General features: G+C 42.1%; 1 protein-coding gene across 20 annotated transcripts in view; it reads right to left on the bottom strand.

Annotated features, from left to right (window-relative positions):
• The window catches only part of FOXP1 (forkhead box P1), a 627,865-nt gene that overhangs the window by 528,885 nt on the left and 73,969 nt on the right, over window positions 1-25,011 (bottom strand). For all 20 annotated transcript variants that reach the window (XM_061397383.1, XM_061397378.1, XM_061397377.1 and 17 more), the window contains one exon: window positions 3,229-3,358. The gene's annotated coding sequence lies outside the window, so the exon portion shown is untranslated. The remainder of the gene's footprint in view (window positions 1-3,228; window positions 3,359-25,011) is intronic.

Raw genomic sequence — 25,011 nt, 5'->3', positions numbered from 1 at the left:
TGTGGCTAACTGCCTATTAAACATGCAGCAGACTTACGTGCTCTTCACTCTTGGAGTCTCGTGATGTGCATCACATAGGTACCAATAACAACTAAAGCTTCCTACCAAGGAAGCAGGAGTCAACTCTGATCCCCTGCTGGCAAGGGATGGCATTAAAGAATCACATCACAAAGAGACCTCTCAAGTGCTCAGCCTTTCTCTCTCTGGATCCTGACCCTAAGCCGATTTATTACACAAGCATGGTTATCACCAATACAAATTGAGTACATTACCCAACTACCTGTTTTCTGAACGAAAAATTCTGCCATAATCATCTGGTTGTCCAAATCTCTTATGTGGTGACACTTCCATGCACTGGAGTAAGGAATCTGTTGTTCTAGCTGCCTATTCCTGTGACTGGGACCTTGTTCCACCATGAGGTCACTTATCACGAAACATTTCACTCAGAACTGGAGGTGATTTCGTGCCTAAACACTCCAAATTATCAGCTGTAACAATTAACTGGTGCTTCTTTTGGCTACTCAATGAATTGTTCTAAAAGTTCCAAAAGCCCTAAGAATGAATACGTTTTTGAATGCATGACTATGAATACATTTTTGACAAGAGAAGGATTAACTAGCTGCCAGATATGCAGTGCATCACAGGCCAGGTTACTGCATCATGCAGGAAGAAAATCAGTCCTTTAAACAAATCTCAAAGGTGTGCTTTGAGGCTAAACAAGGATAGAGAATCACAAAACACACCCCAGCTCATCAGATTTCAGGGATCTTCACTTCCTACTAAAAATATAGTGAAGGCAAATTGATCACAATCTGATAAATATGAAGCAAATTCCTTCTTTAGAAAAAAAACTTGTACGTGTCTGGGCCTAATATCAATACAAGAGATATCATTTTCATTATGGTTCTTTAAACTGGTTTTTCAAATAGAAGGCCTTACCCAAATGAAATTAATGAACAAAATGAGCCTAGTCTTCAATAAATCCATTCATTTAGTTTTGTTCAATTTCATACATTAATTTATGACAGTGAGATTGAGTTGGACCCTCTCAACACTGAAGACGGAGATGACAGGTAACCTCAAACCTGAGTTTATTGCTAATTCAATACCTTCAGAAGTCCAACCACTTCTATGAATTCTCATGTTTACATAAGACAGACCCAGGCTCTGTTCTCAACTCTACCTGAATCCCCAAAGATATAATTTTTTATAATGCCTGCTAGTTGCTCACTGGTCTACAGACCACTTATAAAAGTCTATCACAGCTGCTTAGCAACGGAAAACCTCAGAAGAGCTTCATAGGAGAAGGAACCATAGGACTTGCCCAGGACCATCCCACAAGATCATCAAAGCACCCTAACAGATATAAAATTCCATGACTCCATTAACCATTTCTTTTCATGGTGTACATCCTTGCCTTATGTGTTGTTGATTTCTACTTGCTTTATTACTTGCCAGTGAAAGGATACTATAATAGGAAGAGACATGACTCTGTTTTTCCTCTATCTCCAGCTCCAGCAGAATGAAATGTGATAGGTAATCAGATACCAAAGGAGCCTAAGTGAAGTGAATTTTAAAGCCCTCAGGCTCTTTGAGGATCACCTGGTCTCTAACACTTGGGCTGGCTGCTTCACCTACGAAATGGGAAGGATTTGCCAAAATGACCTCTAACTGTAAAATCTTTAAAAAGTGAAAGTGAAGTCACTCAGTCGTGTCCGACTCTTTTCGACCCCGTAGACTGTAGCCTACCAGGCTCCTCCCTCCAGGGGATTCTCCAGGCAAGAGTACTGGAGTAGGTTGCCATTTCCTTCTCCAGGGGATATTCCCGACCCAGGGATTGAACCCAGGTCTCCGGCATTCCAGGCAGACACTTTAACCTCTGAGCCACCAGGGAAGCCAAATATGGCCCAAAGCAGCTGAATGCAAAACAAAAGCTTTAAAGAGACACATATCAGCAAAGAAGGTTTACAAAACTGCAGAGCTTGGATGTCACACTCGATAACTGAGATAAGCTAGAGAGAATCACTGATGATTAAAAAAAAAAAAAAAAACCTGGCTCTGACCAATCCCAGGGACATAGGCAACTCAATTAGACTTTCTGGGCTGCATATACTCCACCTGTAAAATAAGAGGACTTAAACAGACATCTTCCAGGGCCTCATTAGCAATGACAAATACGACATTTTAACCAACCTGCTTTATTTTAAATACAGTAAATTAAAACAGAGACTAACTTTCCCATGTCAGCTAGCTATTAGGTCTCCCAATTTTTAATACAGTGCTCTTTCTACTTCACTGTACTTACCTCCATTAAATAGAATCTGTTTCAAATATAGCTCCACTAAGACAAACAAAGTGAATTTATACCAATGGTTCTTATTATTAAATGACATTCACTACAAAACTGAAACCAAAGGATTTCCCATAAAGTTGACCTCATTTTATGACAAAGCTACCATTGAATGATGTCAAAGTTTTTACCCAGAACAACTAGGCTCAACCAATTCTTGTCTCTGATAAAGGCAAGTCACTACTGTTCATTCATTACTACAGGGTAGCCAGCAAGTTCTGAGGAACACGACAGATGTCATCAAATATGGAAAACACGTGTAAAAGAAAAAGATCATCAAACCTCTCCTAACACGCTCCCCTAAAAATTACAATGAGTAATCTGATGAGAACTATGATAGGAAAAAATGCTCATAAGTCTATCTGCAAATCTGTTAACAGTCCACAATTCCCAACCCTTTCCCTTTCTCAAGAACCCCAGTCATGTAGAAGTCTTGGGATGGGACCTTCTCAATGAACAAATCAGACTTAAATCCCCCTCCCACCACTCAAAATGGTCTTATTTCATGGTAGTTCATTTTATCACCAAACTGTAATGAGACAAAAAAATGCAATTACTCTTTCAACTGTGCATGTAGCTCATAATTTAGGCAGCCTGTCCTTCAGATTATGCTTAAAAGAATCACATAAACAAAAAAAGTTCTCCTGTGTCCTATTATACCTTTTATAAATTCTCAGATCAGTGTACAAGTTATCCCAAAAGGTTCTACCAGAAAACAATGATAGTGTCTGTTCTTTCTCAATGACAGTCTCTCATCTTCAGTGTAGCTGTTCCGATGAACTTGGGATTTTTTTCAGTTTCCTGCATTAGGCAGGACCCCTTCAGCCCACATTTGGCCTTGTGAATTTTGAGACGAATAATCTTAAATGTTCACTCACCCTTTTGACCAGCAGGCATCACATCCGTCCATTCATTGTTGACAGCAAATGTGAGAAGGTACTGAAGCCTTCACCATTGCCCAAATGTTTCGTTTGGAAACTGGAATTGTCAGCAAAAGCTCCTGGGACACTGCAATACAAAAATATTTTTTTACACATAACTAAGATGTAACTTCTAAAACCACCACTTCCTTAAACTTGAAAACAGCGCTATAGACATAGAACCTAGAGGTAGGGGAAAACACCTTTCAAATGAGGTATGTCAATATATCAAGTGTGATGCTGTAAAATATAAACCGGAAATAATGTTTTGAAAGATACAGATACCAATTACTTCAACATATACACTGAGAGGTTGCTGTTTATTACAGACTTTGTGCCAAATATTTTACATATGTTGGCGTAACAAAAATAGCATTTTTGCCCAATTATAAAGTGTTCAGTAACAATAAGCTGTTTTAACTCAAATCTGACATGGATAAACATACTGATTCATATTAAGTAACTCTATTTACTAGAAGATAAAAACATGTAAAAATAAAAATTGTTTCAAAAATAATAATAAACGTCAAAACTAGGAAGAGAGATAACTATAATCATTTTCCTCCAAAATAATTCTACAAACATTTATGAATTACATATAAGGAGCAAGAGATGTTTCTTGGAGATAGTTCCATCAAGATAAAACACATCATGTAATGTGCAGATGCCCAAGTGGAGAAGCCTGAATGCTAGACCCAGTATTGTCATCAATCATGTGGCTCCAGGAAAGTCATTTAATACCGCAGGATTCCAGTCCTTTCATCTGCAAGGGCAGGTCACTAATTGATGCTTTTCATGTCCCTTCTACCTCATAGCATCTTAGTGTTTGGGATAAAGCCTATTACGTCAAATAACCTAAACTATTAGCTTCTCCTCCAAGCTTCCAGATTAAAAAAGAAGGTTTTTACCATGAATCTTCCATCAACACCAAAACTGAGCAGCGGGCAGAGGATCTTGCACATGCACAGAGGAATTCTCACCTTGGCACTAGCGCCACACTTTGGTACACCTGCAGCCTAGGCAGCTAACAACCCCCAGGGTGACCATGGAAGGCTTCCATTCCTCTCCCAAAACTACAGCTCCAGCTCCTACGGAAATGTACCCATGTGTGTTACAGATGAGTATTTCTCATATTTCAGTATACATAAGAATAACTTGAAGACCTTTCTAAATACAGATTCCTGGGCCATTCCCAGAGACACTGGTTCAGTGTCTCTGGAATTGGGCCTGAGATTCTGTATTTCTTCCAAACTACCAGGTAACTGGATAGGGCCAATCACAGACCACAGTTTGTCTCAAAATGATAAAGCCCCTGTGTCCAAACTCCAAGTAGCCTTGAGATACAAGAAGCATTTTCAAGACTCAGGGAAGCTCAGCAAACCTACTAAGTCAATGTCATGTAGCAAAAAGAAAGGGGCTGAAAATGCTCACCATCTTCAGGACACAATCTTTTTATTTCTCTGGCCTAGAAGGCCCTGCATCATCCAGTCACTTTCTACTTCTCTGACACCACCACCAGCCATCAACTCAATCCTCAACTACAACATGGATGCAGTGGTGGACATCCATTTCAAGAAGCCAAGGGTTTTCCTACCTCATACTTAGTGCACTGGCTTTCCCAAGTACCTGGAATGCCATGAGCTTACTCCTTAAACAAGTGGCTCCTTCTCATCACAGGGTCTTCTAGGCAAAGGCCTCTTCAAGCATGCGGTCTCACTTTACGTACTTAAGCTATCACCCCCAATTAAATCATTCTATTTGCTGTCCTCAGAGCTCTTGTCATCACCTATAAACTTTTTTCTCATTTCCTCACTTGTCCTCTCCACTAGACTATAAGCTCCAAATGACAAGGAAACGTCGCTGTTGTATTCTTCATTATCTTCCAAAAATTTAGAAAAATGCCTGGCTCATAGCAGCCACTCAAGACAGACTGAGTCAATAAACAAATCAACAATTTAAAGAACTAATTCTCAGGATCCTCTAAGCATACACTTGCCATTCATTGAAAATACACACTGCATTGGATATTTTTTTCAGTATTTTACAACAGTTATTTCATTTAACTCTATTCTTAACACAAAGACACTCTTACATGCAGATAAGAAAACCAAGGCACAGAAAGTTTTAGTAACTTGCCAATATCACACAGCTATTAGGAACTTGACTCGACAAAGCTTGCAGTCAGAAGAAATCCAGCTTTTTCTCGTCAATATATTAACACAAAATGCTGAGTGCCTACCTTGCACTAGACATTTTTCTGACTGAGGTTTGCTTGAGTGAGTTTTGGCTATAAGGCCTTGTAGACCTTTCTGACCTGAGCTTCCTTGTTCGTATTGGGAAAGCTGAGGCATCCACAATGACCAGGCAGATAATATGAGTGAGCAAGACAGACCAGGTAAAAGGTCCAGGGAGTGGTGAGGGAGGCTGCATGCTGGAGGCCCCAGGCTCTCTTAGCTAAGACAGCAGCAGCAAGTAGCCCCACAAGCCCATTACTGCCTTGTGACAACATAAACCCCAGGCTGTAACAGCTTTCAATTCTAAAATCAAACGCAAGAATCCAAATCACTATTTTGTAAAATTTCCTCATGTTTAAAAGATAGCAGCTAACTTTTTAATAGAACACATTTAATTTAAAGGGAAAAAGGCAAGAAAAAGAACCTCTGCAACCCCTATACCAAATGATGGCTGGGGACACAGCTCTGGCCTGTGATTCAAGAGGGATCTGGAAGCACAGAGAAGTCACATAAGTGAGCACATTAAAAGACACTAGGTATCTGGGCAGATAAGGGATTTTGAGAGGAATTTGGAGGTTTTCAAGCTTTGGAAGGAAAATGTAAGCGGGACTGCAAAGGAATTCCTCCAAAACAGAGTATCTTAGTAGGCTTTGTGTTGTTGTGTAGTTGCTAAGTCATGTCCAACTCTCTGTGACCCCATAGACGGTCTCACCAGGCTCCTCTGTCCATGGGATTTCCCAGGCAAGAACACTGGAGTGGGTTGCCATTTCCTTCTCCACAGAATCTTCCCCACCCAGGGATCGAACTGACATCTGCAGATTCTTTACCACTGAGTCACCTGGGAAACGCAATCAAAGGTTCACAGGTGGGTTAAAGAACCAAGGAGTGCAAGAACTGCTATGAGAAGAGACGGATCATACAGGACTTCCACTCTGGATGCACACAGAGGCTGACTTTTAGCTAAGACATAAGTTGGTTAAACAAAGCTTACGAGTATCATTAGTGTTAATCAGCTTGACTTCCTAAAACGTTAGTGTCACCAGGCATATTAAAAAAATAAAGGACAAACTATCACTGTGGTGTGTGGAAATTTTTTGGTTTTGTGTGCTCTGTTAAGAATTCAGCTGACTCAAGACTAAATTTCATCTCCATCAAGCTGAGCAACTCGAACCAAAATACTGTATGAACAATAGATACTAAGTTTTAAATGTACTTACACTATATACACTATACACTCTCTACACACACATAGAGTACATATATACAGAGACACATATATATACTGTAAGTTCTATAATTCTAACCAAAATACTGTATGAATGATATATTACAGTTTCATATGTACAGGATATACATACACTCTGTATATAGTATATATAAATCTATATATACTATAGATTTATAAATACACTCTGTATATAGTATATATAAATCATATGCATATACTATATGCTATAAATACAAGCTCTTTAACCAAAATACTATATAATCTATATACATTATATATAGTTTTTATATGTATTTGCACACTATATATACTATACACTCTCTATAGGCACATATAGTATATACATACACAAATACATATATACACTATAAAATATCAGTTCTGTAACTCTAACCAAAATACTATATAAATGATATACTATAATTTATATATATTTGTACAGTGCATAATACTATAAATATACTCTCTATACACAAATAATACACATATACTACAAAATACAAGCTCTATAACTCTAATCAAAATACTATATATAATATATATAGTTTTTGTATGTATTTATAGTATTAATATATACACTATAAAATAAACACTATGTGTGTGTGTGTGTGTATATATATATATATATATATATATATATATATATATATAATGGTTGTCTAGTCACTAAGTTGTGTCCGACTCTTGTGACCCAATGGACTGTAGCCCTCTAGGCTCCTCTATCCATGAGATTCTTCAGGCAAGAATACTGAAGTGAGTTGCCATTTCCTTCTCCAGGGCATCTTCCTGACCCAGGAACTGAACGCAGGTCTTCTGCATTACAGGCAGATTCTTTCCCAACTGAGCTATAAGGGAAGCCCCATACACACACACACACACACATATACACATACTATAATACATATATGGGTTTCCTTGATGGCTCAGCCATAAAGAACCTTCCTGCAATGCAAAGATGCATTAGCGACTAAACAACAACACATACATATACATACATATATACTATAAAATACAAGTTGTATAACTCTAACCAAAACACCACATAAACTATACTATAGTTTTATATGTATCTATAGTACATATACTATAAAATACATACAATATATATATATACATGCAATACACACCTATACTATAAAATCAAGCTCTGTAACTCTAACCAAAACTCTGACCTCTAGAAATGAAATATATAGCAACTGAAATTTAAAAGGAAAAAAAAAAACCCACCAGAAAACCAGTATCCAAATAAAATTATCCAGAACACCACCCAGAGGCAAAAACCATCTACCTGGAATTGCATGCATGTCAAGAAAAATTATCTTTCAAAATAAAGGTCTTTTCAGACAATCAAAAGTTTACAATCTCTCTACAAGGACATTCAGAAAGATGCATTTCAAGCTCAAAGAGAAAGACTGCAGAAAGAAGCTTGCCTGATTTAAGAAGAGGGAGCCAAAAAATCAAGAACTTGTGAGTAAATAAAAGTTAATGCATTATAATGACATGTAGGTCTCGAAATTTTAAAAAGTCTGGCAAAGCCATCGCTTGCTTCCCACCCAGGTTCACTGGTTCACAGTGGCTGTCAATCACCAAGGTCCTGGACTACAAACGTGATACACAATGAGGACACTGTCATGAAATGCAGCTTCTTGCTCCCAGATTCCAGAGTCTCAATCTGGAGTCCAAGGAATCTGCATTTTGACCAGCTCTTCCAGGGAACTCTGATGAAGATGCGCCCCGGCCTCTTCTCTGTAGTGCACTGCGCCACTGCAGGGCCAGCAACCCAGCAAGTCCCAGGGGCTCCGCCCAGAGAGGTCAAGGCAGACTCTCTACTTGGCCTTTGTTCTCTTCTATTTCACTTACACCTCAGAGAGCACCTTGGCCCCGAGGGGTCAACAGCAACTCTGCCTCAAGCCTGCTAGTCAGGAGCTGCAATAAATTAAAAGCCCATTAAGACATTTTTGAGAAAAGCCTAGAAGTGTTGAACCATTAATTGTGCCATATTCAATCTGTTTTCCTGGAGATTTGAAAAGCCCGATTACCATCTTGGGGGTCATTAGAAAGAATGAAGCTTTCTCCTTTTTTAATTTACATATTTCAAAATGCACAGATCCTTCCAGTGGCTACTACAACAGGCTTTCCAAGTTCAGCAGAGGCGGCCACTCTGCCCTCTAACCAACAGAGAAAGGAGCCTGTGGTGCCGTGGGGGTTTTGCCTTGTGTTTTCAAGTTAGGAATCAAAGCTCAGAGCCTGTGGTTGCAAAACAGCTCCAGGAAAACAGGTAGAGGCAGCCACAAAACAACAGTGCTGTTTTCTTGTTTTGTTCTCCCCTGTTTATTTTTCCCTGAAGCAATCCTTGCTCGGTACAAAAGTCTGCAGGGAGCTGGAAAGAGCAGCTGTGGTTCCCTGAGGCCAAGACCTAGCAATCAAGTTGTTTACCAAACACTGCCAGGCACCAGGAAAATAACAACAGCAGAGGCAGTATTTGCATCTGTTTTCAAAAACAACCTCCAAAGTCTGGGGCCTGCTGGGTACTTCTTTGCATGGCTGAAAGGAGGACTTGGAAAGTAAAGGCAAGAAATGCCGGGGGTATGAGCCCCCATGGCCTATGTGTTATCCATTATTCCACTTCTTTTGAAGAGAGCCTATCCTAAGAATAAAAAAGATTAGGAGTCTGCAGAGTTTCCAAGCAGGGGACTCAAACAGACAACATGCTTGTCACTGGCATTTCCAAGCAAGATAATAGTGGTCATCTTAGTAAACTGACATACTTTGCTGGTCATCCAACACCTCAAGACATCCAGCTGTGGTTCTCAATCTTGGAAATGCAGCAGAATCTCCAGGAGAGCTAATAAAAGACAGATTGCTGGGCCTGTCCCCCTGGTTGTCTCATTCTGTAGGTACAGGGCAGGGCCTGAAAATCTCCAGCAAGTGCCCACATGATGCTGGTGCTACTGGTCCAGACACCATGCTTTGGGAAGCAAAGCTGTATAAAACTAGGTGCTTTCTTGCTGTTCTGGAGATCTGGGACCCCCTGTCCGACATCAACCTCTCTCACGCATTATCCAAGCAAGTCTGGCAGAGTCAGACCCAAAGGAGGTCACAGAACAGAATGTACTGGATGGGCGATTTTCCATTTATTTCTTCAGATCTTCCACCAGCCATGCTGCCCCAGTTCCTCACCTTGCCCTGTGTCTTGGAAAGCTACCGTGTGTGATGCATCAACAAGTACTCTTATCCTCTGGCTTCCAGCTGTACAACCAGTGGAGGTCTCATCTCAGGCGGACAGAGAAGAAGGGGCATTTACTGCCCAGACTTCTCCCCGCCAGGGCACTGAAGGCTGACTATGAAAGATCACAGCTCCTGCCAGGCAGCCCTATCCCTGAAGCTTCTCTCTCCAGGCTCCATTATGTGCCCCTTCCCTTGTCCTCTCAGACCCAGGAGAGGGACAAGCCACCTACTTTCTGCAGGAACACTGATCCAAAACTCAAATCCATTAGAATGCTGTATGTGGAACTTTTAGACTCACGTAAGTATATGTGCACATACATACTCACGTATACATAAATATGTATGGATGGATGATGAATGTACATACATATACATATATATCTTTATAGATTACTTAATATACCTCCATCAGATAGGTCAGGAGACCCGGGAGGTCACGGCCAAGGCCACCTGCTGGGGTTTGCACCTGTGTTCCTTCAGGGCCCTGTTCCACAGGAAGAGTGGGACCACTCTGTCTAATCGGTTATACAACCTGATAAGAAGGAGAGCATTTGTGAGAACTTCAATCCTTCTCTAATTTACTAACTTAGTTTCCTTTGTTGCAAATAGCACCAAAATAGAAATGGAACAGAAGTGGGTGGAGCAGACTCCATCACCAACTCCCGTGAATAACTTTCTGACAATGCTGAATCCAGTTCAGAAAGCAAATCAGCTACAGAAAAAAAGGTGCGTGTTGTCAGCTCACAAATAAAATGCCAATCTGCCTTGATTAATAAGGCTTGGAGAAGAAGAACAAATAATACATCTGTTTTAAAAAATTGTAACCTCAAATGTACCCTAAATAAGCATCTATCTGAACAGCTAAGTTCTAAAGTTCTAATCAAAACCATCACCCAAGTTTAAACCAAATGAGCCACCACCATCAACATCTGTGGCTTCACTGGGCCCACTTGACTTCATTTCAACAAAGTTTCCTAGAACTAATCACTGTTACTTTTACTTAACTTTCACTAATAAGATTTACTCCAACTCACCAGAGGACTTGCTGGTATCTATGTTCAAAAACAAGTTTTTAAGTAAACCCATTAGATTAATTAGAACACATGGGGAAATACAGTTGCTAAGTAATTACTTTTCTAGTTCACTGAGGCTTAACTATTAACCTTTTTTGTTTGTTTATTGCTCTTCTTCACTGAAAATCCCCTAAACATTCCATTTAAAACTTGAAGGCTGGCCCTCCTGCTCTATATGTCTGCCTGCCCCCCATCTCCCCAGGAAGAATACAGCTTCTGTCTGAACCCTGATGTTGATAACAAGTGACTTAACTGTAACCCCCAATTCAAGGAGTGTGAATTTCTTGAATTCAACCATCATCCTGTTGCCTCCCAGGCATTCTAGAACCCCATTTTATCCTATATCCTGGCTCCAATGCTCACTTTAAAAAAAAAATTATCCAGTTAACATTATTTCTTTTAAAAAAAAATTATATTTATTTATGGCTGCACTGGGTCTTTGTTGCCGCATGGGCTTTCTCTAGTTGCATGTGTGGGCTTCTCATTGCAGTGGCTTCTCCTGCTGTAGATCACAGGCTCTAGGGCACACAGGCTTTAGTGGTTGGGGCTCGTAGGCTCAGTAATTGCAGTTCCCGAGCTCTAGAGCACAGGCTCAATAGTTGTGGTACACGGGCTTAGTTGCCCCATGGCAAGCAGGCTGTTCCCAGAGCAAGGATCAAAGCCAGGGTCCTGCATTGGCCAAGCAGATTCTTTACCACTGAGCCACCAGGGAAGCCCCAGTGCTCATTTCTTTCCACCACCTTCCAAGATTAACATCATGAACAATATGGAGACTTTCCTTTTTCCTTAAAGATATCCCTTTCATCTTTCCCTGGAGAAGGCAATGGCACCCCACTCCAGTACTCTTGCCTGGAAAATCCCATGGATGGAGGAGCCTGGTAGGCTGCAGTCCATGGGGTCGCTAGGAGTCAGACACGACTGAGCGACTTCACTTTCACTTTTCACTTTCATGCATTGGAGAAGGAAATGGCAACCCACTCCAGTGTTCTTGCCTGGAGAATCCCAGGGACCAGGGAGCCTGGTGGGCTGCCGCCTATGGGGTCGCACAGAGTCGGACACGACTGAAGTGACTTAGCATAGCAACATCCCCTGACTTCATGCAAACAGGGAAGAGTTGTCCTTTCTTTCTTTTCTTACAGCCAAGTTATGGCTCTGCTAATAGTCTACCTTGCCTGCCATCTACCCCATGGAGAATACTATCATTCCTCTCCACTGTGATTCCCTGACTCTTCGGAACCCTTCTTTCGATGACTGTATATGAGGGAACCACTGCTTCCAACCCAACCATACAGCTTTTAAATCTAAATGTCAAATGCACTTCTACACCTATCTCAGATGTTTCAGTATCTGGTTAACAGTTTTGGTCTACATTCCTTCAGTGTGACCACTTTTATCAACCTCAATAGCCATGAAGATGGCCCTTCCAACAGCCTGGCCAAGGCTTACATCAGGCCTGGTTCAGATAAGATACCACTCAAAAAAAAACAAAAAACTGCCAACTGTTCAAGTAAATGAATACACACTGGGTTATCTTAACTTATCCTAAAAGCTTTCAGCCTATTTGAGAAGCAGTATACTGCATTAGTTGAGTGCTCAGGCTAACTGCTCATGTCCCATCCGAGCCATGCCACTTACTAGTTATACCCTTGGGCAAGTTCTTCCATACCTGAAAATTGGGATAATATCTGCCCAGAGTAAGGGTGCATTAAGTTCTAATTAACCACTACCACTTCCTCTACACCTGAAGGCATGGCCAAAACTTTGATTTCACCATTCCTTAGAACTGTTCCACTTCAAAGACCTTGAACTCTGAAATTCACTAATGACCTTGCATGGAGCCAACACTCACAGGGTCATTTCTCCTGAATTTGCTCCTTGACTGCAATGAGAAAAGGCACCAAAACTCAAATTCTTACCTCTTTACCACATGCCCAGTTCATCATCCTCCTTCTAAGCTTTCTCTCTTTTACAGCATCTAAGGCTCATTTTCCACATATCCCCAAAATCCCTGTTATCACTCAGGATGACTATGTGTTTTCTACCAACTTCCTGCTCAAGCCCTTTGGTTCCTTCACCTGAATGAGATGGGTGAAGCCAGGCTTCGGTGTGATTCATGGTTTATATCCTAGATGTCTTCACTACAGTGCCCAGGACACAGAAGGTTGTTATATGTGATACTCATCTTGGTTCTATCAGGGAGCCAGAAAGATAAGATTCCCCATAAGCCTACTTGGCAGTCATCTATGACAAGTTGCTAAAGATTTATGGGAACTCGAGGCTCAGTTTCACAAATACCTTCCACTAGAGGTTCAGCTTAGTCGCACAAAAAACAAGCCTTCCACCCTCACTGACAAGTTGGGCTACGCTGAGAGAGCAGGGCTTGAAAAAGGAGCCGCCTCCTGGCAGGGCAAGTGCTTCATGCATCCTTGAAGCCCAGGGGAGCCTAGCTGCTCCCGTGAAGAACAGTCAAGCGAGCAGAGGGCTGGCTGCCATCTGGGCTCTTTATAAGGTTTTCGTGGTAAACACGTTTACTTTCTTTTCATTGGCTGGGCTTATCATGATCAAGTATTTTGTTTTGAGTCTTGCTCTATAAACATGTTTACTTTGCAGGGAGAACTTTTTGATAGCTGGTACACTTGTTTTTTGCACTTTTAAATTCAAAACATATTTTTCACAGCCTGTGGTAAACAACTCAAGGTGGTAAACAAATGATATTATTTCATCTTCACACTTGATAGGTGATCCCTATGTATCTGATCAAAAGCTGGAAGTGGGTTGTGGGTAACCAAGGCTCTCTACTGGATGAGAACAAGAATCACATTCACAGTGATGAGGCTATTAACAAGAAATTTGTCACTATAATTTTTGACAATGGCGGGTCCTGCAGATGAAGGAGACTGGCAAACTCAAGTCTCAGTTTCCCCAGTGGTGATATTCCACGGGAAGAGATAACATGGTGAAACCAGACATCATTGTCATGTGAATGGATAGGGTCCACATTTTCCATGAGAGATTAAGGTTACAAAAATCAGCATACAGAGCTGATGTTGGGGGAAAAATAAAACAAAATTTTCTAAAAATGAAGAAAGCAACTAGGTCACAGTATTAACTGCAATTCTCTGAGATGCCTAGTCAGTGATGATTTCTGCCTGCTTTAAAATTAAGAAAAAGGTAGCAGCTTCAACTGTAAAACAGAAAAGTCCTCTATTATTGAAAAAGGAAGGAAACACAAGAGTAAAACGGGAGAAATAACTTTTGAAAAAAACCAGTGGTCTTGAAGCTGGTTTAAAAGTACTGTTTAAAACAATTGGTCTGTGGAATGAAACATGAAATCCCACCAGAGGTGGGTCAAAGCTCTCTTCCAGAGAATTCTCTGGGTCCCAATATTCCAACTAGCAACAAAAGCCTTCTTACCACAGGTCTTTGAGGAAGGCCTGTATTCCTTACTTAAAAAAATACAAGAGGCCAAACTCTGTTAAAGCAAATACCACCCCCATCCCTGCCCCCTACTTTCAAATCATCTTCTAAGCCTATGCCCAATTTAAAGAAGTTTAAAAAAAAAAAACCAACAAGGAAGTTGAAGTTGTGGTAGCATAAGAAGATAAACATCCCCATTTAAACAAAGCATTATTCTTTCATTGTGTATGGTACTGTAGGGAGGCAAAGTAACCCCATATGGCACCTTATCCCTCGCCCAAGACACCTAATGTACAGAACACACAGATATCAGAGAACAAACATACTTCTAAGACTTCTTTCCCAAGGTTATAATGTGATTCAGAGATATGATGAAGGGACAAGGGGCCAAAGGCATTTTGAGGCAGCCATCACCCTTGATACTGAGATTGTCTCTCCAATCAAGGAAGAAGAACCAAAACAAACAGCTGTCCAGACAGTTTTAGCAGAAAGGCAATAAGGCCCAGGGGGTTGGAGGCGGCACGACCAATGAGTAGGAAGCACAAACCTTGTCCCCGTTTTGCCAACTGTTGGAGAGCCTCTGCGAATCAGAGTTTGTCAGAGCCTGGCTTTCCCTTTCTAAAAATAAACAGCATGGAATCCTACCTTTTTGAACCATCCCATTTCATAATTTTTATGCCTCAGCCTTGAATGGAAAATGCCACTTTAGGGGATAACTGACAATTCCAGGCTCCATAATCCAATCAATACAATACTTGGAGTGCTTTCCAACAATCCACCAAAGGCATCCAAGTTCCCACAACTGAGGAGCAGAAACGGAATTTCAAGTTACTGTGACGCTGGCCAGTGACAAGTCATCAGCATTCTTCAGCTTTTAGCTGTCTGAGCAGACAGCTGACTCAGCAGGGACACAGTTACCCAGTCAGCCACCTCCATTTGACCCACTGCTCAAAGTGATCTGTCTTTCATCCATCTCAAAAAAAACAAAAAAGTTGAATGACTAATAAAATGACTAAAAAACAACATCCAGATAATTCTTACAAAGTTAAAATAATAATAATAAACATAACCCAATACAGCCTGGTGGAGAAGGCAATGGCACCCCACTCCAGTACTCCTGCCTGGAAAATCCCATAGACGGAGGAGCCTGGTGGGCTGCAGTCCAGGGGGTTGCGAAGAGTCGGACACGACTGAGAGACTTCTTTCACTTTTCACTTTCATGCATTGGAGAAGGAAATGGCAACCCACTCCAACTCCAGTGTTCTTGCCTGGAGAATCCCAGGGACCGGGGAGCCTGGTGGGCTGCTGTCGATGGGGTCACACAGAGTCGGCCACGACTGAAGCGACCTGGCGGCGGCAGCAGTGCAGCCTGGTAAATGGATGTGAGAATGATGACCAGTCTCAGAGGGACCCAGTGACTGACGGCCACATTTCCTTCTGAGAAACGGGGTGGAATGGCGTGGTTTGGAAATGCCTCAGGAGAGCAGGAGAAGAGCTGATGATTACGACCAAATCATCAGGGAGAATTATCAAAGGGTCAAAGTGGTGAAATATCTATAGCATAAATACAGGAAAAGAAAGGAACACACTGACCTTTCACCTTGGTGTTTAACAGAGTGAGAGGCCTCTGGATATTGTCCTAAGGACATCCACTTCTAAGACCAGCCAGCATGCATGGAGCCCTGTCCACACCTGGCACTCTGTCCTGACGGAGCATTTCCATCCAAGGTCTTATAATCTTCACAAGTAAATACGGCTATCTGACAGATGAGGAAAGATCAGAGAAGCCAAGTCTTCCACCCAAGGCCAGGGTTAGTAAGTGATACCAGCACTCGTATCTGAAATCCAAGTCTCCTCCTTTCACATTACCCAATACAACAGACTACTAGTCTTCCGAAAGCTCAAAAGGGAAATCTGGAAAGGTTCTCAAGATGAAGCCCCACTGGAAATACAGGGTTAGAACTCTATCGGGAGCACCACACTATCTCCCACAGTCGAAATCCCTCAGCTGCTTGCGTGCACTCGGGCAAATTTTGGTCAGGAGGGAAGCACAGAACCAAGTGAGCCCTGGTAACACCTAGAAGCCGCAGGGGACATCCCCACAGAGAAAGGTGACAGGAGGGGTGGGGCTGATGCCCGCGGCCGAGGCACCGTCCTTTCATTCCCTGTGCAGGAGGATGCTTTCTAGTCCTCAGTCTCCTCCTTGTTCTCTGAAGTTCACCTGATCAAAACCCTAGGCATTGTCTACACTCCTTCCTTTCCCTCTCCCTGCCTCTCCATGAATGCTGTCTGTCCAAAAGTCTCCAGAGTAAGACCCCTCAAATGAAATTCAGTCACACATTTATGTAGCCCCCCTCTGCGGAACCATGGTGCATGTTTGGGAGCTGGGTCAGGTGGCTATCCAGGCTCAGCTGTCTTCTCAGCACAAGAAGCTAAATAACAATATGTGATTGAAATAACATTTCAGGAAAACAAGGAGAGTTGTGTCATGGGGAATATGTGATTAACTGCCAGATGAATTCTACAGACCATAACTGTTACAAAGTTCAAAAGAAGGGAGCGATCACTTCCAACAACACATCCCAGGGTGCAAACTCCTCACAAAGCTCTCCTTCCCATCTTCTTTGGCTCAAATCAGGATCTGGCTGCCTGGGCTCTGATTCTGGCTGGGACACTGGTGGACTGAGTTACTCAGGCTCTCTGGGCCTCAGTTCTGCAACTATAGCATGAAGGTAAGGACAGGTCACCTGTCATGGGGTGGTAAAAGGATTAAGCAGGATGATCCATGTAAGCTGTACAACAGGGCAACGGGTGTTACTGTATCTCCTGGCAGATCTCCAGTCCCAGACTCCATACTCCTGTATATACATCTGAATCTGCACACCTGGTCTACATGGGGCCCTTCTCTCCACCCCCCTATGTCTGCCTCTGAAGCTGTGCCTTCTATTCCAACAAGCCAGAAACCCTGCTGCCCTTCTACTCTGCCCCCACCCCAGGCTTAGCCAGCTACCCTGCTTGGTCTCACTTTGTCTCCATGCTGGCTCCGGCAATCATATTTCCATTTCCAATATCTCAGGACAAGAACAAGAACCTGAGAGAGTGCCTGGATTCAACTTCCCAGTCAGCCACACAGTAACCTAATTTGTGATTTTGGACAAAGTATGTGATTTCTCTAAACCTCTCTTTCTGCATCCATGAAATGGGGCTAAAGAGAGATCCCACCTCAAAAGGTTGCTGTGAAGATTAATTAAATCTCACTATGGGTTGAGAACTCTGTATAGAAATTCTGACCCTCGGGGGGATCTGATATGAGAGCTGTTGTCATCTTTTCTTGAACCACACAATTAACTGAACATCAGTATCCAACTGGTCTCTCCCTTCTCAGTTCGGAGTCATTGCTTATCCTTGATGATAACAGATTTGAGTTAGTCATCCACAGAGCATAATTCTGCCTCTCTTTTAAACTTATCAATTTAATTTTATGGCAAAGTTTTACAAACAAATGGGCACTCTCCTCCATGGCTGGGTTCAAGGTAAGCTGGCACAGCCTTTAGGTGCAGGGGGTGGGCAGGATTTAGCACTGCTTTAGCAACCTTTAAAGCATGCACATCCTGTTAAGTCCTTACTCTTTGGAATTGATTGTAATGAAACAATAACCACTGGGGGAGAAATCAGCGACAATGGTGTGAGGAAACATATCACGGCATTGTATATAATATACAAAAACTGGGAAAAATAAATATCCAATAAAAATTAAATATATTATGATTCATACTGATGGTGAAATACTATGCAGTCACTTAAAAGGGTTGGAAAAATAAACATAGACACAGAAGGAAACACGATCCCCAAATCATACCTGCTCACCAAATGTTGAGGGTTATATTGCTAAGTAACAGAGACGTGTTACAAAAACTGAGTTTTCCTAAGTTCAGTCGCTCAGTCGTGTCCGACTCTTTGCGACCCCATGAATCGCAGCACGCCAGGCCTCCCTGTCCATCACCAACTCCCGGAGTCCACTGAGACTCATGTCCATCGAGTCAGTAATGCCATCCAGCCATCTCATCCTCTATTGTCCCCTTCTCCTCCTGCCCCCAATCCCTCCCAGCATCAGAGTCTTTTCCAATGAGTCAACTCTTCGCATCAGGTGGCCAAAGTACTGGAGTTTCAGCTTTAGCATCAGTCCTTCCAATGAACACCCAGGACTGATTTCCTTTAGACTGGACTGGTTGGATCTCCTTGCAGTCCAAGGGACTCTCAAGAGTCTTCTCCAACACCACACTTCAAAAACATCAATTCTTCGGCGCTCAGCCTTCTTCACAGTCCAAATCTCACATCCATACATGACCACAGGAAAAACCATAGCCTTGACTAGACGGACCTTTGTTGGCAAAGTAATGTCTCTGCTTTTGAATATGCTATCTAGGTCGGTCGTAACTTTCCTTCCAAGGAGTAAGCGTCTTTTAATTTCATGGCTGCAGTCACTATCTGCACTGATTTTGGAGCCCAGAAAAATAAAATCTGACCCTGTTTCCACTGTTTCCCCATCTATTTCCCATGAAGTGATGGGACCAGATGCCATGATCTTCGTCTTCTGAATGTTGAGCTTTAAGCCTACTTTTTCACTCTCCTCTTTCACTTTCATCAAGAGGCTCTTCACTTTCTGCCATAAGGGTGGTGTCATCTGCATATCTAAGGTTATTGATATTTCTCCTGGCAATCTTGACTCCAGCTTGTGCTGCTTCCAGCCCAGCGTTTCTCATGATGTACTCTGCATAGAAGTTAAATGAGCAGGGTGACAGTATACAGCCTTGATGTACTCCTTTTCCTATTTGGAACCAGTCTGTTGTTCCATGTCCAGTTCTAACTGTTGCTTCCTGACCTGCATATAGGTTTCTCAAGAGGCAGGTCAGGTGGTCTGGTATTCCCTTTTAGAATTTTCCACAATTTATTGTGATCCACACAGTCAAAGGCCTTAGCATAGTAAATAAAGCAGAAATAGATGCTTTTCTGGAACTCTCTTGCTTTTTCCATGATCCAGCAGATGTTGGCAATTTGATCTCTGGTTCCTCTGTCTTTTCTAAAACCAGCTTGAACATCTGGAAGTTCACAGTTCACATATTGCTGAAACCTGGCTTGGAGAATTTTGAGCATTATTTTACTAGCGTGTGAGATGAGTGCAATTGTGCGGTAGTTTGAGCATTCTTTGGCTTTGCCTTTCTTTGGGATTGGAATGAAAATTGACCTTTTGCAGTCCTGTGGCCACTGCTGAGTTCTCCAAATTTGCTGGCATATTGAGTGCAGCACTTTCACAGCATCATCTTTCAGGATTTGAAATAGCTCAACTGGAATTCCATCACCTCCACTAGTCTTTCTAAAGTTCTGGTTTATTTAGTGTGTGCCAGATGCTGCAAAAGAACACATTACATACCCTGGGCTACTGCAAACCCCAACAAAGTAAGTTTTATGTATTATCCCCATTTTAAAAACAGAAAATATAGACAGAAATCAAATAATGTGTCCAAAGTCAGGTAGCTAGGAAGGGAAAGCTATGATATTAATGCAAGTATAAGTCCAAGTCCTTGCTCTTTTCTAACACTGATACTCATAAAAATATTAGTACATTTAGAGTTAGAGTAAGTATATCTCCATGAGAAAAAGACTAGAAAAGCAGATAGAAAAACACTAGCAGTCATTTTCTCTAGGGGGTAGAACTATAGATTTATTTATTTTTGCTCTGCGTTAAACATTTTTTCACATTTATCATAAAATGCTTCAGTAATAAGGGAGAAAAGAACAAGGTTTTTTCCATTTTAAAACGTGAATGTCAGCCACCTTTTTCCCCTTCCCCCTGACAAATGCAGATGCTGCACTTGTAGGGAAGGCAGCGTTGCTCAGTGATGAGGTGCCAGAGTCCCATCACCTGGGGGTGGGCCACTGAGAGACTCTGGCACAGCGGCTTAGGATGCTGTGAGGGTCAAACGGGCAGGTTCAAAGCCCAGATTGGGCTCACACTTAAGTGCTCTGTAATCTGAGTGATTATTATGACTGGCAACATCTTCATTACACTAGACACACTTGATAGCTTCTCTCTTGAGGTGGGACCAAAACGTGGTGTAAAAGAGCAAGCTTCAGTATCCCTTAACCAACAGTGATAGTGGATCAGATAACTACCCCTCCCTCGAACTCCCCAGGCTGGTGAAGCAAAAACATGGACAAGCCTGTAGCAGGACTACCTGGCTCTGAACCCCACAGGTGTCACTTTGCTTTGTCTCGGTTTCCTCCATTTACAAGATGGAGATAATAATGGCTCCCTCCTCACAAGACTGTGGTGAAGACTCAAACAGGTAATGTAGGCAAGACTCTTCTCCCTGGGTCCAGCTCACTGTGACTGCTTAATAAGTATTACATGTTAGCACGAATTTCCCCCATCCTACGATGGGCTCACATCTCAATAAATCCACTGTAAACTGAAAACCTCACAAATAAAAATGCATTTAATATGCCTAACCTATGGAACATCACAGCTTACCCTGGCTACCGTGAAGATGCTCAGAACACCTACAATAGTCTATGGTTGTGCAAAATCATCTAACACAAAGCTTGTTTTACAATAAAGTGTGAGTATCTCATAGAATGAAGACTGCACTGAAAGTGAAAAACAGAATGGTTGTAAGTGTACTGCTTGCCTGCCCTAGTGATCACACGGCTGATAGGAAGCCAGCATCACCAAAGAGCACTGTACCACCTACTGCTGGCGTAGAGAAAGCGCAAAACTCAAAATTCCAACTATGGTTTTACTGAATGAGGGTTACTTTTACACCATCATAAAGCTGAAAAATCTTAAGTCAAATCAGTGTAAACAGCTGACCACCTGTCCTTCAGCAAGCATTAATAGAGTGCTACCTGCCATGTGGATTTGGCCAAGCTTTAGAGCTTTTTATGTGGATTTGGCCAAGCTTAAGAGGTTTTTCTGCCATGATCTTCCAAATTTAAACACTGTAGTATAATATGAAATGTGCTTAGTCGCTCAGTCATGTCCGACTCTTGCAACTATAGCCGGCCAGGCTCTTCTGTCCATGGGAATTCTCCAGGCAAGAACACTGGGGTGGATTGCCATGCCCTCCTCCAGCAGATCTTCCCAACCGAGGGATTGAACCCAGGCCTCCCACATTGCAGGCGGATTCTTTTACCATCTGAGTCACCATAATATTCCATAATATGAATTCCATAGGAATATGAATATTCCATGATATAAATTCCATAATATGAAAGACTTGTTCAAATGAGACATGCTCTCTTGTAGATTCCGATTTGCTTCTCTATTAATTAGCTCGGGCTGCCACAACTAAGTATCCCAGATCAGGAGACTTTAACAACAGAATTTTCTTATAGTTCTGGAGTCTAGAAGTCTGAGATCAAGGTGTCATTAGGGCTGGTTTCCTCTGAGGTTTCTCTCCTCGGCTTGTGGATGGTTGTCCTCTCCTTGCCTAAGTGTCTGTGTCCTCATCGCCTCTTCTAAGGCGGCAGATCATACTGGATTTGGTCTCATGCTAATGATCCCACTTTGACTTAATTGCCTCCTTAAAGACTCTGCAAATGTAGTCACATTCTGAGATGCTAGGGGTTGGGACTTAAACACAGGAATCTGAGGGGGATGCAATTCAGTTCCCAACAGCTCCTGCAAGGAGCATTCTGGAAGAACAGGAGTAGACCTCAAACTGAGAATCAGTTGCCCCTGAGCCCTGGCCATCTGCGCAGGCACAGTTCCTGAGGATTCTACAGGCCCACAGGCACAGCAAGATAGCAGGGTTCCCTCCCAGACAACGGAGCGTGCCTTCCCCACAGCGTAATAGTTCCCACTCTCTCCTTCTGGGACTCCAATACACACCGGAGACCAATGCCCATCAAACAAAACACTCAACAACTCTGTGGTCAAGCGGGCCAGCAATCTCACCTACTGCTCACGTTTACGTGTGTTCAAAGACAGGAGGGAAAGTTCTCATTCCTCGCGTGGACGCTCTAATCTGAGTTCGCGAAATAAACATAAATCACCACTGATGGTCATTTTTAAGAATCAGTCCATGCTTATTCAAGCAAATTTTTAAACACAAACAAAATGGAGTTTCTTGAACCACAGCCTGTAATTTACCAAGTGCAAATATCTAAGATACATGTGCTAAATTTAAAGAAACAACTATTATTAAATACCCCATTATGGAAGGCAGTGAAATATATTTGTGCTCTGTATATCCGTTACAATACTTCAACTCAGCCTCCCTACGTTTGGCAGTTCTTTCCTTCAGTGATAATAAAAGGCTTTTCTTTCCATTAAATATCTAAATGAAGTCAAATAGTGTATGTTAAGTAAGCCCATAAGTCCTTTTGTATGATGCAATGAAGTCTTGAAATGCTTATCTACTGAGCACTCAAACTTAAAGGCTGGCGGTTTATGTCCCCTACAGAGCCCCGGGACCCTGCTGGCTTGGCCAGACTGTGAAAATAAGCTTCAAATGACCAAACGCAACTGCAACTTTAAAAGTAGGAACCAGACCAGACACAACAAACCACAGAGTAGTCGCCTCACTTGTCATAATTCATGTGTGTGGAATTCAACTGTAAAAGCATTCAGAGTGCTAACTTTCCTCCATCGGGGCATTCCATGTGGAATGTCAGATTGTGAAAAGCTGCTGATAAGCCGCTCCTGATTACAAGCCTACAAGTGGTAGCATTAAATAAAAAGAAATATTTATCACAAGCCTGAAACAGCCTGGTCTGTGCCATCCAACACCAAAATAAGACAGGCAAGTCCCGAGATACTAAAATATCCAGGTTATAACAGTAAGTACTCTTACTAGTGGCCCTGTTAATACACCAAGCTTCTTTCTTGCTTTTATGTTTTCTTCTAACTTTCATTTGTACACTATTCTCCATTTTGATGGCCTACATAATGATCCCTTATGAAATCTTCTTTTGAAAAACAATTTTCTAATGGTTCAATGACACAAAAATATAATTCTTACAGATCTGTAAAAGAGAAACTTGAATGGATAAATATATACATGTGTAGATTCCAAATCCATGCACATATATATACATAAATATAAAAACATGAAAATATAATAATCCAATTAGCACATCTTTTTTGGAAACTAAATTGAGCTTAACCAAACTGGCCTAAGCCAGGTAGGAACCACAGGACACGCCAGCAATGATGATGATGGTGATAACACCTGCCATGAATTCGCTACTTACATGTGCCAAGCGCACTGCCCAGTCCTTGACGTACATTTTTCTCATTTGTCTCCTCATGACAACATTCTAATGTGGGATGTTTTCCTTTTACAAAAAAGGAAATGGTGGTTCAGAAATGTTAAAACTGCTCAAAGTCCCAGAGCAATAAAGCAGAAGAACCAGGATTTGAAACTAGTTCAAACTGTGCTATATTGCCTCCCAGTGGTGCCTTAGAGACAGGATACAGGGCCTGGCTGAGGGTAGGGTCACATACCTGGCCCTAAATGATCTCTTATATTGGCTAGGGACAGGCAGCAAAGCTCAAGCCCTATCTCAGAAGAAAGTCCAAGAGCAGGTGTCCCCTCCAAGTAAGGTAGGAAGCCCAAAGAGCTCCGTCCTTCCTCTCCCAGAGGGACAGAGAGGAAGAAATCCCCACCTGAAATGGATCCCTAACCTTCCCCAACTATTACTTGACTGCTTTGCTATCAAAACTATCACATGAATGTTCCTGAAGAGTCTCATTTGCCCCTGTTGAGAAACACTCAAGGAACACATCATTAAGATAGAAGAGCAATGGCAGTCTTCTCCTTTCCAGAACACAATCCAACTTTTCCTGGATAATAAAAGGTGAACAAACAAATGGAAAAAGCAAGGGCCTGGCATTAGCTGTTTTCTGAATGCCTCTTACAGGAGCTGGTCACTGTTCAGAGGAGCAGAAAGAGAACTTGGATTCCAGCTTCACTTTGCCCCACAACCAGGTACCAATCCCCTCTTCCTAGAGTGAGGGGTGAGAAAGGCAACCTCCAAGTCTGTGTTCAGCTCAGGCTTTCTGCGATTCTCAGAGCTTCCTTCCAGAGTAGACAGCAAAGCTCAAGAGGTAACACCTAACACCAAGGAAGCATCAGCTTCAAGAGCTAAACTAAACATCTCCTATGTGCTCATAGGATTAGCAGTACACTGGAGAATCCCTGAATAATCAGTAGGTCAGCTTCAGGACAATGTAAAAATAATCAGCCCTGGCAACAGTTACCAGGCACTTCCAGCTCTCTCAGGCTCCCAGGCCAGCCCACATCTCTGTCCTCAACTGCAGACATGGGTACCTATCTGCCTTCATGGCATGTCCTCTGGGATGTCTAGACAGCTTAAGACTCAAAAAGTATAGAACTTAATATTCCTTCTGAAACAGGCTCCACACACATCCTTCCCCCTCACAATTTATGGTCATTACATCCTTCAGTCCCACTCAGGCTAATTAATGGTCTTTTTGTCAATCCTGACTCATATGTTTGTCTCAAATCTCAAATCTATTCCCTTAGGTAATTCTGTG

Source organism: Bos javanicus, chromosome 22 (assembly GCF_032452875.1).
Source record: "Bos javanicus breed banteng chromosome 22, ARS-OSU_banteng_1.0, whole genome shotgun sequence".
In the NCBI taxonomy this organism is placed as follows: Eukaryota; Metazoa; Chordata; class Mammalia; order Artiodactyla; family Bovidae; genus Bos; species Bos javanicus.
The sequence above is the reverse complement of the archived record's forward strand: the minus strand, read 5'-3'. Positions and strand labels throughout refer to the sequence as shown.